The sequence below is a fragment of the Dermacentor variabilis genome, chromosome 6 (genome assembly GCF_050947875.1).
Source record: "Dermacentor variabilis isolate Ectoservices chromosome 6, ASM5094787v1, whole genome shotgun sequence".
NCBI classification, from domain to species: Eukaryota; Metazoa; Arthropoda; class Arachnida; order Ixodida; family Ixodidae; genus Dermacentor; species Dermacentor variabilis.
Window position 1 is genome coordinate 177,471,275 of NC_134573.1, and position 15,295 is coordinate 177,486,569.

The window sequence follows — 15,295 nt, forward strand, 5'->3', positions numbered from 1 at the left end:
ACCAAGCGCACGAAGCGCTGTCTATAAAAGTAATTTCCTTAAAGGAAAGACGTGAACAGCGTAGCGCTTGATTTCCTTTTCTGCGCTTCTTGTGCCGTACTTTCGACGCTCTTGATTAAAGACTTCAGTTCTAATCAGTATTTGTGTCGTCTGTCGCTTACTGTCGCCTTCGTTTTTTTTTTTTCCTTTTCCTTTATTTTTCGACATTTTTCACGTTACTTAAAACCTTGGGCTTCGTGTCAGCCATGGGAACTCCGTTCTGCGTGCAACTGATTGGTCGCCTGTGGCGTAAGCGCCAAGCAATTCATTAGCGACAATGCACGTTGCATGCACAGAAAGACGTCAGGCTGGTATGTGTGCTACCGCTCCACCTAAATACCGTGATCAGAAAACCGAGAGCGATGCTTAGCTGATGCATTCTATATAAGATAGATCCTCCACTGTAACAAGAACTGCTTAGAAAGAAAGCGGCGCAAAAACCCGCGCGGTTTTCTTTCTAAACACCATGTACCATTCGCCCATCAGTAAACTCGATAAATTTATCGGAGCACTAACTCTCCAGCTTGCGTTATGTGCTTCATGTGTATGTATGTGCGTGAATTTCTCTCTTCCTCTCCCTTTTTGTGGGCTTGATTTCCTTCACCGCTTTCCTTTCCATTTTCTTGCATCCCATTAACCTTTGAAATCCTTGGAACCCTTACCGTTGGGGATAAATGGCAGCAAGTGATCGACAACCTTAGCCGAGAAGATGCAAGAGAAGGGTCAGAAAGGTGATGTTCAATACCCTTACAAGAGAACAACAGTTCATACTTGGCAGAATCTCTGCAATAGTCGCACGGAACGCTGATCATGAGCAGGAAGTTCGCAGAATAATAAAAATGGGTTGGAGCGCATACAGCAGGCATTACCAAATCATGACCGGCAGCTTACTAATGTCATTGAAAAGTGTGCAATAATTGCATTTTACCGGTGCTGACATATGGTGCAGAAACTTGTAGGGTAAAGAAGCTCGAGGACAAGTTAAGGACTGCGCAAAGATGGATTGAACGAAAAATGTTAGGCGCAACATTCATAGACAGGGAGAGAGCAGTGTGGATCAGAGAGCAAACAAAAATAGTCGATATTGTAGTTGACATTAACAGAAAAAAAAATGGAGCTGGGCAGGCCACGTAATGCGCAGGGCAGATAACCGGAGGCCCAATAGAGTTACACAAATGGTACCAAGGGAACGGAAGCGCAGTCGAAGACGGCAGTGAATTAGGTGGTGTGATGAAATTAGGGAATTGGCAGGCGTGAGATGGGGGTCAGCTAATGCAAGATGGGTAAGTGGAGATCGCTGGGAGAGGCATTTGTCCTACAATGAACATAAAAATAGGTTGATGAGGATGAGGATCCTAGCCCACAGTGCAAGTTAGCAAACCGGATATTTGCCTTCTCGTTAAGCTCCCTGCCTTTCGCACCTTGTCATTCCCTCTCTCTCCCACGTGCACACAGGAACTGTATGAGCGTATATTTCTTCGGACACCTAATTCATCGCACTATACATTTGATGTATGCTCCGTTCCATACGTAGCAGTCAGCGCTGTGGAAGCTACGCGAGAATTTCGGTCAAGAAAAGTTATCACTTCGCGCGTTTCGTCTATGCTTCGCTGCGCGCCAACAGCGTTCGCTGGCGCGAGCATGCACGTTAGGCTTCTCGCAATGGGTTGCAAATAAAAAACCCGAAAAGAACAATAAAATAAAAATGATCTATACCAACGCTGTAGCAGCCGTATACCACAGTGTGTTTGTTTCTAACGAGTAAAACTTGTTTCATTCAATACTGAGCTTATATAAATAGCAGTTGCGCGCAATTGCGCTAAAAAGAAAACATCTTTCTGTATCCAAGTGCGAACGAACCCACTGCAAGAAGTCTCTCTAGCCTCCACAGCGTTGACAGCTATGTTTGGAATGGAGTATGCACCTCACATTTGACTGTAGTGGGAACGGTGATGTATTAGCTGCGGATTCCTGTTAGGTACTACTGAATGATTCGGGGCGCAGAGCTACGGAAAAACATCAGGAAATGCAGACAGCTTGCGGTACTAATGTATAGTGTGGGGGCAGCCTTTAATTGTTCGATATTTGTGTCGGCCACGTGCTAAACAAGTGCTAAAGGCGAAGGCAGCATGTAGAAAAATAATAACACGCAAGTTCCGGCCGTACTTGAAGCCTCTACGTTTCGTTAGGTATTCGCCGTGGCTCAGTGCACTGCTCGCGTTGCTGCCGAACATGAGGTCGCGAGTTGGGGTGTGAAACAGAAAAAAAAAAAAACGCTCCCGTACTTAGATTTAGGTGCACATTAAGGAACCCCAGGTGGTCAAAATTAATTCAGAGGCCTCCATGGCGTCTCTAATAGCCATAGTATTAGCTTGGTACGTCAAGCCATATAGCCTTCTATATAGGAGGATATATGGTTAAACCTTATAAATCAACTAATAAATGTGCCACATTTTGTGTGCATCATCTTGATGATGCGCGTGATCGTCATTATTGGAGCCGTATTGTTGTCACTGAATGGCGGAACCTCGTTTTTGTCAGAAACTACGGACTCGACATCTTCAGTCGCGGATTTTCTTTTAGTACGCATACAAGCTAGTGACGTTTTAACGCTTCTCATTTTTTTTTTGTCTCTGACCGCACTAAGCACCTTGTAATGAGAAATTCCTGAGGGTGATATTGACTGCAACACGTCTGATCTATCACAACGGCTGACAAGGTCGCGTTGTTGGATTTTAACCTTTCGATAGGCGACGGTCTCATGACTGTTTGCGCAGGCGCGCTCACCTCGCGAGTCGGAAACGATTTTGAAATTCATAAGTGCGCTGTCAGGACCCAGAAATTCAATCACGTCCGTATTCAGAGCGTAGCGCATGAAATGCCTTTCTTTGAACTGATGCTTCGTTGCCGGCTTTGTTATTTTTTTATTGCCGAATTTTTTATCGCCATTATTCTTAGGAGTCTCTGTCCGACGCGGCTTCTCATGACCTTTGTCGTTAGTCAAACATAAAAAGGTCCATAATGTACGTATCTCCTCCTTCTCTTCGAGTTACTGAAAAATTGAATGCTTGCGCAGGAAATTGTGAGCCGGCGTTGGCGAAGAATGAAGCTTTTTCGTGTTAAAGTTCGAAAGATTGAGTAACTGTAATTGGTGCGAAAACAAAATGTTCGGTCGGCAGCCGGCAAACGTTACCGTGCTTGGCACCACGCGGCCGTAAACGCAGTCCTAGGCTCCTATGTTAGAGGCGCGCGTCCTTCAGACATGCCTATCGTGGGCCGCTGCAGTCATAGAGTTTCCTGCAAGAATTACTTTAGGGAACGCTTGGTGCTAGTATCTACGGGAGCGGCAAGTATGTGGCGGCTCAACCAGCAAAGAGAGAGAGGCGAGGGTGGCTAACCAAACGCAACTCCGATTTCTACCCTGCACTGGGGAAGAGGGAGTACAGACACGAAAAGAGAAGAAAGCACTATGGTCGCGCACACAGCTGGAGGGGCGCGCTGTGTGGTGTGATTGCTGGAAAATTTATAAAGATTAAGCTTAGTAATTTTAGAACTATTGTATAAACTATTGACATGTATAATCGCATGAGCATATGTAAACCATGTAAAATCATTTTTCACTTTTCTTTATAAGTGGACACGGGAACAGCGCTTGTGGCACCACGCCTAATCGCCTTGTTTTCACTATGCAGGTCTTGCTTTTTATCATCTTCGGATGGTCGTCCTGCTTATCCCGTGAACCCGCACCGTCCCATTTACTTGTGCCAGCCTCAGACATGAACGAAGCCTATTTCAGCGATACGCCAGCCGAGATACCGACCTATTCGCTCGACGTTTCCTTCGGCCTGCCAGCCACATCGACACAGCCATCACCAGGAGAGGCTGATTTAAGCTGCCGACCCATCGACCTACACTTCAGTGGACACGGGAACAGCGCTTGTGGCACCACGCCTAATCGCCTTGTTTTCACTATGCAGGTCTTGCTTTTTATCATCTTCGGATGGTCGTCCTGCTTATCCCGTGAACCCGCACCGTCCCATTTACTTGTGCCAGCCTCAGACATGAACGAAGCCTATTTCAGCGATACGCCAGCCGAGATACCGACCTATTCGCTCGACGTTTCCTTCGGCCTGCCAGCCACATCGACACAGCCATCACCAGGAGAGGCTGATTTAAGCTGCCGACCCATCGACCTACACTTCAGTGGACACGGGAACAGCGCTTGTGGCACCACGCCTAATCGCCTTGTTTTCACTATGCAGGTGCGTATAATTGCCTCTCTTCATGCTAAAAAATCTGATAACCGCTACCTGGTACTGTTCCCGTGTCCACAGGTGTTATTTGACACAGTGCACGAATGTTTTTCTGTTATCCTACTGTTATTACGTTCGGGGGATGTCGAGACTAACCCTGGACCTAACACACGTTCTGAATCTCTGCTTGATATTGAATCGCTTCCTTCTGATCCTTCAGAACAAATGAACGTTTTATTCAAACTGCTTAAGGATCTGCACACTCGATCGCTTCAAAATTCCAAAACACAAGCCGAACTAGCTGCTGACGTAAAGTCGATCAAAAATGGCCAGAAAAACATTGAAACAAAAATTACCGGTCTCCAAAATCGCTTAGATTTACTTGAAGAAAAATTTAAAACCGTCGACCAAGTAACCAAAGCAATCTCAGAAGTAAATGACAAGGTAAACAGTACGACCTGTCGCTTGGAAGCGCTTGACTTACACCTCGTTGACATTGAAGACAGATCGCGCCGTGATAACCTAATATTTCGCGGTATCCCTGACACAAAAGAATCATGGCAAGAAACCGAGACCAAGCTAATATCAACGATTAAATCATTCTTCGATACATTTCCTGATGACGCCCTCCATCGCGCACATCGCCTCGGCCCTTTCGATCCTAACAAGTGTCGCCCCATAGTTGCAAAGTTTTCACATTCGAAAACCCGGGAGAAAGTGTTCGCGTTGCGCGATCAATTCAAACAAAATAACCTTACTATTAGCGAAGACTTCTCGGTTCCCACCCGCGTTGCTCGCAAAAAAGTTAATCGAGTTCGGTACCAGTCAACCCGGTTCCCCTAACTTTAAACTCCGCTACAATAAATTGTTTCTGAACAATAAATGTTATATTTACGACGCATCTACCGATAGCGTCCGTGAAAGAGCGCAGAGTGCATCTGGCACATTACAGAATCATTCGGTTCCACTACGTGCGTTACAATAGGGAAGCGTAAGGGGTAGTGGCCTAACATCACAAAAAGCTTTACCTTACTTGCCTATTCTTTTTACAAATATAAGAAGTCTTGTAAATAAATTTCATTCTTTATCTTCGGCAATCGACACATGCGATGCAAAAATTATTGCCTTGACAGAAACTTGGCTTCCTGCACATGTGCGCGATTATGATACTTTCTGTGGCGCCGGCAATTTCGCTGTCTACCGCTGTGACCGATCTGCACGTCGAGGAAAAGGCGTCCTTCTCGCAATTTCTAAAGATATTCCATCAGTTCATATAAATATTAACACTGAACTTGAAACCACGTGGGCTTGCCTAACTCTCGGTCACACAAAGATAATCCTCGGCGTTTGCTACCGCTCACCCTCGTCATCTGCCACTTTCACTGAACAGCTACACGATGCTATTAATCTAATTTTTTCCCGTTTTCCTACAACACCGTTATTCTTGCTCGGCGATTTTAATTTTCCAAATTTAATATGGAATACGCATCCACCCACCGTAAAGCCTTTTTCCGTTCAGGCTAAAGATTTCTGTGAACTGTGTTCCCTATTTTCATTTTCCCAACTTGTGACTCAGCCTACCAGATCATCAGTCATAACCGCTAATACGCTTGACTTAATCCTAACTAATCGACCAGAAATTGCTTCCTCTATAACATACCTACCTGGTATTAGCGACCATACCTTACTGACATTCGGTTTAAAAGTCTGCTATCCCAAAAGGATAAAAGTTAAGAAAGTAATACGCGATTACAAGAAAGCCAACTTTGAAGCCATTAACAATGAACTATCGTCATTTATTCAAACATTTTTTGTTGATTTTGAGAACCGTACGGTCCAGTCAAATTGGGATATATTTGTAGACCAAGTACGCCTATTAACTGAAAAGTTCATTCCTAATCGCATCATCACTTCTAATCCTCAATCTCCTTGGTATAACTCTTATATAAAGCGCCTATCTAACAGAAAAAAACGTCCCTATCGCTTAGCTAAATCATCTGCAAGTAAAAGAACTTGGAAAACCTATAACGTTGCCAATCATCTATACTTAACTGCGCTAAAAAATGCTAAAGACCATTACTTATCTCATACATTACCTGACATGCTTACGACAGATATCCGAAAGTTTTGGCGCGTCATTAACCCGTCTTCTGATAGCTCGATCACCTTGAAAGATGAGTCTGGTGAATTTATTCCAAATGAAGCTTGCGCAAACATTCTCTGTGAATCATTTGCAAATAATTTTTCCACTTCATCGCACATTGATCAACCACACACAGAGCACTACAACTATCTCATTATGCAACCCATAGCTCTTGACTTTGCAGGTATTGCTAGGCTGATTGATGATTTGCCTTTAAACTCAGCTCCCGGTTATGATACCATTAATAGTAAGTTTTTGAAAAACACTAACACATACTGTTCTGTAATACTTGCTAATATTTTCCAGCAATCAATAAACACTTGTACTCTGCCTGCTCAATGGAAAATAGGGAAGGTGGTTCCGTTGCATAAGTCTGGTAACAAAAACTCACCCCTGAATTACCGCCCGATTTCGCTTACCAGCACATGTTGCAAACTTCTTGAACATGTTATATTTACTAATCTCGTTAACTTTCTTGACTCGAACACATTTTTTACCTCTGCTCAACATGGTTTTCGCAAAACATTCTCATGTGAAACCCAACTAATATCTTTCACTCATAGATTACACTGTATTTTAGACCGCGCCTCCTGTGCCGACTGTATATTGTTAGACTTTAGCAATGCATTCGACAAGGTTTGCCACAAACTGCTCCTATTCAAGCTGAGTCTTTTAAACCTTGACAGTAACCTGCTGAAATGGATTGAGTGTTTTCTTACTAACCGTCATCAATTTGTTACTGCGAATAATTATGATTCATCATTGACTGAGGTTCGTTCTGGTGTGCCTCAAGGATCAGTACTAGGGCCCCTACTTTTCCTGATTTATATTAATGACCTACCTTCTTCATTGACATCTCATATTCACTTGTTTGCCGACGATTGTGTGATATATCGTGAAATAATTACTAACGACGACACTAATGCTCTTCAGTCTGACTTGGACTATGTGATTGATTGGTGTAACACTTGGCTCATGGAACTTAATATTAATAAATGTAAAGTTATGCGCGTGCAGAGGAACACCAGTACTCTTCCTACTTACTATCTAGATAATATTCCTCTAGAACCCGTTAACTCATACAAATACTTAGGTGTTCATATAACAGCAAAACTAACCTGGAACATTCACACTCAGTACATAATAAGTAAAGCTAATAGCATGCTCGGTTACTTACACCACAAGTTTTCCAAAGCTCCATCATCCTTAACATTACTTTACCAGTCATTAGTGCGTCCTAAATTAGAATACGCTGCAGCTGTGTGGGACCCATACCATGAAAACCTCATTTCTTCACTCGAGCTTGTCCAAAATAACTCAGTCCGATTCATATTTTCAAATTATAACCGTACCGCTAGCGTAACATCAATGAAAGGCAATCTATCTCTTCCATCACTTGCATCTCGTAGAACAATAGCACGTTTGACACTGTTTCACAAATTTTATTACCATTCCTCCCTTCACAGTAACTTCATTTCTCAACCTCATTACCTATCGAGCCGCATCGATCATCACCATAAGGTCAGACTTCAAACAGGCAACACTAACACTTTCAGTCAATCTTTCTTTCCCAGATCATCACGGCAGTGGAACCACCTTCCCTGTGAAATTGTATCTATTGTCGACAACAAACTGTTTCGTAAGGCTTTAGCTAACATTGTATAATTAGGAATTATTAACATGTTATTTCATTTACTTGCCGTACTTACAAGCGTCTAAGGTCGACACTGATTAACATTGTAATAACAGGAATTATCAACATGCTACTTTTTTACATTGTGTGTCGTACTTACAAATTTTGGGCAAGATATTACATAGTATTGTATAATTAGTAATTACTAACACACTGTATTGTTTATTTTCCGTACTTTATTGTTATACCTCCCGTTTTCCCACTCCCCTCTGTAATGCCTTCGGGCCTTGAGGGTACCATAAATAAATAAATAAATAAATAAATAACTACCCCCACGCCAACGTGTGTGTAGGGTGCTCAGGTCCTCTCAAGCTGTTTGATGAGAGTTTTGCCTGATTTTTCTCAGCATTGTTGAAAACAAATGCAATTCAATTCAATTCGAACTAACGCTACATGAAACGTCTGAAACCATAAGCACGAAGATTAGACGTATCCATGTACTACCCAGCATTTTTATTGCAGTTGCACGATCACAGCGCAGATCACAGTTGAGACTAGCAATTTTTCTTGGAAACTCTACATCGTGGGACAGTATGAATCTAGCTATGTTGCACGTGACTCACCTACGCTCTCTGCCGCTTGGCTGCGCCATGGCTGACGCGAAGCAAGTAAAATGAATCGTGTGCGGTTCATTTTGTGCGTGTGCGGTTCTATGTTGCACGCGCGCACACACACACACAAGTACAAAGTGCTCGTTGTTTCTGTATTCGTTGTGCAACTATCCATACACTCGCGATTAATTCCTGCATTCTATATTTCATAGTTTTATTCAAGAGGTTGTTTTATTGGCCGAATGTGCACATTGTACCAACTGTCTTGTTGTGCTCGCTACAATCTTCGTCAATTTGAGGGCGCTGCTACCATGCGTGTACTTGCCATTCTCTCTCTCCCTGTGTGTGTGTGTGTGTGTGTGTGTGTGTGTGTGTGTGTGTGTGTGTGTGTGTGTGTGTGTGTGTGTGTGTGTGTGTGTGTGTGTGTGTGTGTGTGTGTGTGTGTGTGTGTGTGTGTGTGTGTGTGTGTGTGTGTGTGTGTGTGTGTGTGTGTGTGTGTGTGTGTGTGTGTGTGTGTGTGTGTGTGTGTGTGTGTGTGTGTGTGTGTGTGTGTGTGTGTGTGTGTGTGTGTGTGTGTGTGTGTGTGTGTGTGTGTGTGTGTGTGTGTGTGTGTGTGTGTGTGTGTGTGTGTGTGTGTGTGTGTGTGTGTGTGTGTGTGTGTGTGTGTGTGTGTGTGTGTGTGTGTGTGTGTGTGTGTGTGTGTGTGTGTGTGTGTGTGTGTGTGTGTGTGTGTGTGTGTGTGTGTGTGTGTGTGTGTGTGTGTGTGTGTGTGTGTGTGTGTGTGTGTGTGTGTGTGTGTGTGTGTGTGTGTGTGTGTGTGTGTGTGTGTGTGTGTGTGTGTGTGTGTGTGTGTGTGTGTGTGTGTGTGTGTGTGTGTGTGTGTGTGTGTGTGTGTGTGTGTGTGTGTGTGTGTGTGTGTGTGTGTGTGTGTGTGTGTGTGTGTGTGTGTGTGTGTGTGTGTGTGTGTGTGTGTGTGTGTGTGTGTGTGTGTGTGTGTGGACTAGCTCCAATTACCAACTTATTTTGTGATAGCGAACCACTTATAGCCGCAGTCATTCATGTGAAATTAACATTGCACCCACAACAAGACCTGTCCTGCGAGTCTTGTCGACGTCTGTTTTTTCGTGTGCGTTTCTTGTTCATGCTGCATTAAGCGCGAGTGTCGCGACGCAGTACATTTGCATAAAACAACGCGTGTATAAATTCCTAAACATAATGCACTTTAAGTACAACGCTTAGACACAAGATAGAACCGTAACGTGAAAAGGAGCCAAGAAAGAAATTTTGAGCGTAAAAAGTCGGGTCTTGGCGGCTGATACACAGTCATAGCATGTGCAGTAACTCAGTTGAAGATATATATGACAGGATGCGTTGCCCCTGCTGGGCTTAGCCCGTACTCTGGGCTTAGCCCCGTCTGGCAGTGCACTACGAGAAGCTTCCCGGCAAAAAGAAAGATAAGTGCAACTCCGGAAGCAAAGTGACAGCTCAGCAGCGACTTGTCTCCGACCTTCTCCGAGAAGTGTCGACGTAATGAAACCTGCGTGTCCGCTTATTGCGTTGAACGTGCTCTTATTTCGCGAGCGCCGTGTGCGCGTGTGCTTATTTTTTTCGTTATTTGATGCCTGTTTTCGGCACACCGTTTCTGGTCACGTCGGTGCAATTGCTTTCGCGCGGCCGATGAACCAGTGTAGAACGTTGTAACGGTCTTGTCTGGGGTCACTGTTGGCGCGTTCTTCCTAGTGGCTACTCTTGGTCGGCATTCTGTTCTGCTGCCGCCAGTGGAAGGCTGAGCGACTTGTACGGTGGACGTCAGAAATGGGATCGCTGGTCTCTGGAGCTTTCCGGGTTTTCTCGTCGTCCATCTCATTGTCGAGCGTCGCGCGAGAGCCTAGACACGAGCGTCCTTCGCTGCCACAAAGAAACAAGGATCTCTTCGATTCTGCAAGGGCACATAATATATACGCGTACAATACCGGTGCTGCTATAAGGCATGCACGAAAAAGAGGTAAAAAGTGTTTAAAGCGTTCATTTGTTGCCCGGAAAGAAAGAAGACGTGAAATTAAGCTCGTCGTACGTTGTGACCTTCACAGTAGGTCGCTATTTCTAGCCATCCGCGCTAAGGCCAAAGTTTCGACAACGGAATGCGGAGGATCACTTTAAAGAGGCCGAGGGAAAAAAAGAAATAAATTAAGCTTACACATTAATTTGGCCGAGATAACGGCGGGGAGCTGCGAACGAGAAGAAAGGCAGGCGAGCACCGCGCGGAAGCGATTTGAGCCCCGGAGAGACGCACGATCGCCGCTGCCGCGCCACGTCCGAAATTCCAAGGCCGCGCCGAGGGTGTGGGCGGGGTGCAGGTGTGTTTCACCGAATCCAATCTGGGCTCTGACATACATTACGCTTGCCGGAGCGAAAGCGAGCCCGCCCGGAAGAGGGCGCCCCCGGCCAGGAGGAGGAAAAGGGGAGTCGCCGCGATGCGGGATTTTCCCTCGCGTGTCGCCCCTGAACCATGCGCGCGAGTACGCGGGCGTTTCCTGTCCTCGAAGCACGGAGGGTTCGCCACCGCAGTCTCGGTGCGCGGCTGCGCGATGCCTTTCTTCGTTTCCTTTTTTTTTTTTTTCGCGCTTGATGTAGCTGCACTCCTCATTTCTCTTATTGTCGAGTTGTGTTTTGTTTTCGCAATGGCCGTGGTGTCGCGTCACAATTTCCCAGCGCCCTCTGTTAACTAACTTTGAATTTTACTCCGTCGGGCGCATTTTTGCTCAGTCTTCTCGCTTCGGCTCACAATTATTAAGAAAGCATCATTTCCGTTCCTTCTTTATTTATATGTGTGAGAAGGCTTATGTTCGCATCACGGATGGTGGCGGCTACTCCTTTCCTGATAGCATAAGTTGTAACCGTGGGGAGGCTCAAAATAGGGTATAATAATAATAATAATAATAATAATAATAATAATAATAATAATAATAATAATAATAATAATAAATTGCCCGCTTAAGTGTACACATAATGTGTTTATGACATTTCAAGATGTGTTCCACTGGTGCCACTTTTTGTGAAATCAATGTTCGTTGTGTTTGTATCATTTTATTGTGTACTTATATTGCGTTTATGTGGTTCTGTGACTTGTGACATCTTCCTACTTTTCCCCAACTGACTAAATGTGGAACATCTTCTCGTGCGATAAGCCTCCTCATTTAGTCACGTCGATAAAATAAAGAGTTCAAACAAGCACCCTCTGCATCAGAACATAGTTCATGCACCAAGTCCCCCTTTACATAGAAATAGGGATGAAGAAAAGTTTTGTTTTTTTCGCTGTTGATCTTTGGCCTATATACTGAGAAATGTTGCCGCTGTATACACCGGGCGCTCAACCTATCAGTATCGACAGCAGCGCCAGATCACGTAGCCCAGCGAGCGGAGGAGTGTATTGTAGCAACGTCCGCGGTGCCCTCTCCTAGTCGTTGAGCTCGGGGCAAGCGTTTACAGTATTCTGCTGCCACACATGCGGGGTGAGCATGTTTAAGTTTTACGGAATTAAAAAAAAAAAAAAGCCTGTTCTGGACAACATAATCCTAATGCTTCAGCTTGATTATTCCGAGAGGCGGACTTTACTTGCACGAGAAATCAAAACACATGCTGAAATAATTAACAAAATATCACTAATTAACATCCTAAATAATAACTGTACGGCACACGTTGCAATTTACGAACTGTAGCCGATTAGTATGCGAGGCGTATCCATTTCGAATGAATCCACAGAATGACACCAGTTTGGAGATATGCGCCATCAAACTCGCCGTAAATATGCACTGTGCCATTTTCTTCTTTTTTACAAAACGCTCTTTTATGCATTGAAGCACAAAAGTAATGGGAGCGCATATGTATTTTGTCCCACACTTTGGGAAATATCTCCAGACCAGTGTCCTCCTGAATATTAATTTCAAGTGGATCCGTCTTGCAAACTCACCGGCTACAATACGTAAATTGCAATATGTGCCATAAAGTAATTAAGAAGCTAATTTGTTAATTTCCGCTAATTAGTCAAATATGTGTCTCGACTTCTCGTTCTAGTGATGTCCGCCTCTTCGTATAATCCAGCGTAAGGACAAAAATTATGCCATTTGCCACAGCCGATTTTTTTTTTAAATCCGTAAAACTCAAAGGGGCCCTGAACCACCCCTAGGTCTAGGTAAAAGAACACTGTCGGCGGATAGCATACGCTGCTGTGAACATCTCAGCCAAATTTTGCTGTAGTGTGCGGCACATTATTATCGCACGCAGAGCGCGAAGTCACTTTTCTCTCAAACGCCCTCTTTTCAAACAGAAGCCTGCTCCTCATTATTTTCTGGACTCTTTATTTCGTAATATAGCAGCTTCCCATAGGCGGCTGCTATTGGTCAATAGCTAACGTCAATCAAAAAAGGATGGTTGGATCCGTGCGCTTCTTGCCACTGTTACTGTGTATAACCTCCCTGCATCTCGCATCGCATATGTATGTATATGATGACGCAGTTTATTAAGCTGAAGTAAGCGAAAATCTGCTTTCGAATTCCGATAATAATTACGTATACTTTCAGAAGAATCCGCCAATCGTCTGCTCACGCTCGGCGGATGCCGCCGGCTTATCGGAGTCGTAGCCGTCGAGTACCGCTGATTCCGACTATAGTTTCGAACACTCAACCCGCCGCGAACCACGCGAAACTTGAACCACACGCGCGCCTGGTATACCCAGCGCAGATACCGCGGCCGCGGCGATGTGCTGCGACGAGACCACGGTTTACTGCGGCTCGGCGAGGACAACCGCTTTTGGTACGTCGCCGGCGCCGCAATCCGAAACGGTGGCGTCTACTGCGCTCCGCAGTAGGCAGAGCCTTTTGGGCACACTCCGCTCCGCCGTGGCCTTCTCGGTGCAAATCATCGAAGAAGGAGCGGAAGCATCGCGAACGGTGTGTTTGATTGCCACTAACTCCGCTTCTGCTGAACGCATTAAAGAACGTGTTGCGGCAAAGTATTTCTGAAATAGTCTAACTTAACTTTAAATGCATTTCTCGGCTCCGGTAAAAAGTGCTTCAGGGACCCTTAAAAATGGTCACCGGTATTGGGAGCGAGGACTTAACGGTGTCTCCATCACTAGGAAGCGCCTCGCTTGCGTAGTATGAAGGATAACGCGGCGCGCTCCTCATATATACGTTTGGCTGTCGGCGCTCAATAGAAACAGGACACGTGAGCCCTCCTGTGCATTTCTGTAACTACTCTCGAAAGGAGGGAAGTTCTTTACTGTCGAAATTATAATTTTGGGCGAGCAGAAAGCACAGAATGGTTTGCGGACTCTTTACCGAATACAACACAGTGTACGCCCACTGCGCGTGGTCGCCGATATGGAGTCCCCCGAACCGGCTTCTTGAGTGAAAGGTCGGCAATCGTAGAGAGCAAAATATGCAAAATATGTTCTTGTAGTGGGTTGTCTGTATAACCAAATGGAGCATATTATGAAGAAGGAAGCCTCAGTGCAGCGATCGCATGGGTTCCCGGTGACCGACTGCGCGTCTGCATGCGTGTCCGCTCTCAGTGTTGCGCTTCGTGCCACGAAGCATATGAGAATTTCGTGCCGCAGCATATGAGAATTTCACAGTACAAGCGACCATTGTTGCGTGGACTATCAGAGCTGTTCAAAAATATTTTCCCGATAACTAGCTACTCGGACGCCTGCGGCTACTTGGGATGTGCCGTCGCGATGATTCAGTCTTTTCTTTTCTAAATTCTTGCACGTTTAAATATCATTATTTCTCCAGTTGCTTCGCACTGTACGTTTATCGGTCTTCTTAGTGAGCAATTTCCAGCTCCTTCTTTTTCTTAATCCAGTACGTCCATTGTTTGGCGCTAACAAAAACGTGAGCATATGCAGTGCTTTTTTTATTAATGAGCCTCTTACCGTTTCTTTTACGTTCCACTGAACTTGCCAGTATCTAGCGTCAACATGTTCATGGCTAAAAGCGTCATGATATTAGCCGGGCAGCGCGCGCAGCGAGCGTCTGAGTGCGCGCTTTCATTGAGCAAGCAGCCCCGACGCCTTAGTTGAAATCTTCCACGTGGAAGAGCTTGCTGCACAACCGAGTTGTAGCCAATGGCTGCTTGCCGATTCTAAATTTCGCGATCCAAGCTTCACGCAGCTTGTTCATTGTCCCGCGGGTACGTCTGAAGGCTGACACCGGCCTTCGTTGTGTACGTCCGGCACTGCGGCACCGAGGACTAGCCTAACATGTTGGACGCCTTCGAAGGCAGCTACTACCTATTATAGTGCCTTCAAGTGTCGTTAAACATACACTCGAAGCGGAAAAACTTCCAAAGTTAATGAGCACCGCAGCGCAGGTGAGACTTCAAACTTTCGTTTCATCTCGATTCGGCACTTCCGAAGCAGCCGACGCGACCGCTGTATCCACGCGATCTCTCACATGACGTCACGCCGACGGCGGCTGCAGCATTTCTAGTGGTGGAGCTCGGCCCCAATAGTACACCCGTGAAAACCGTATGCATTGGAACAATGCCATGGATCTGGCAAGACTTCGCTTATAAAGTTCAAGCATCCCATAAAACGGGCGCGGGTCTGGTGCTG

The 15,295-nt window shown here is 45.2% G+C and overlaps 1 protein-coding gene across 2 annotated transcripts in view; it reads left to right on the plus strand.

The window, feature by feature from the left end:
• The window catches only part of LOC142585866 (uncharacterized), a 318,935-nt gene that overhangs the window by 179,532 nt on the left and 124,108 nt on the right, over nt 1-15,295 (plus strand). The window lies entirely within an intron of this gene.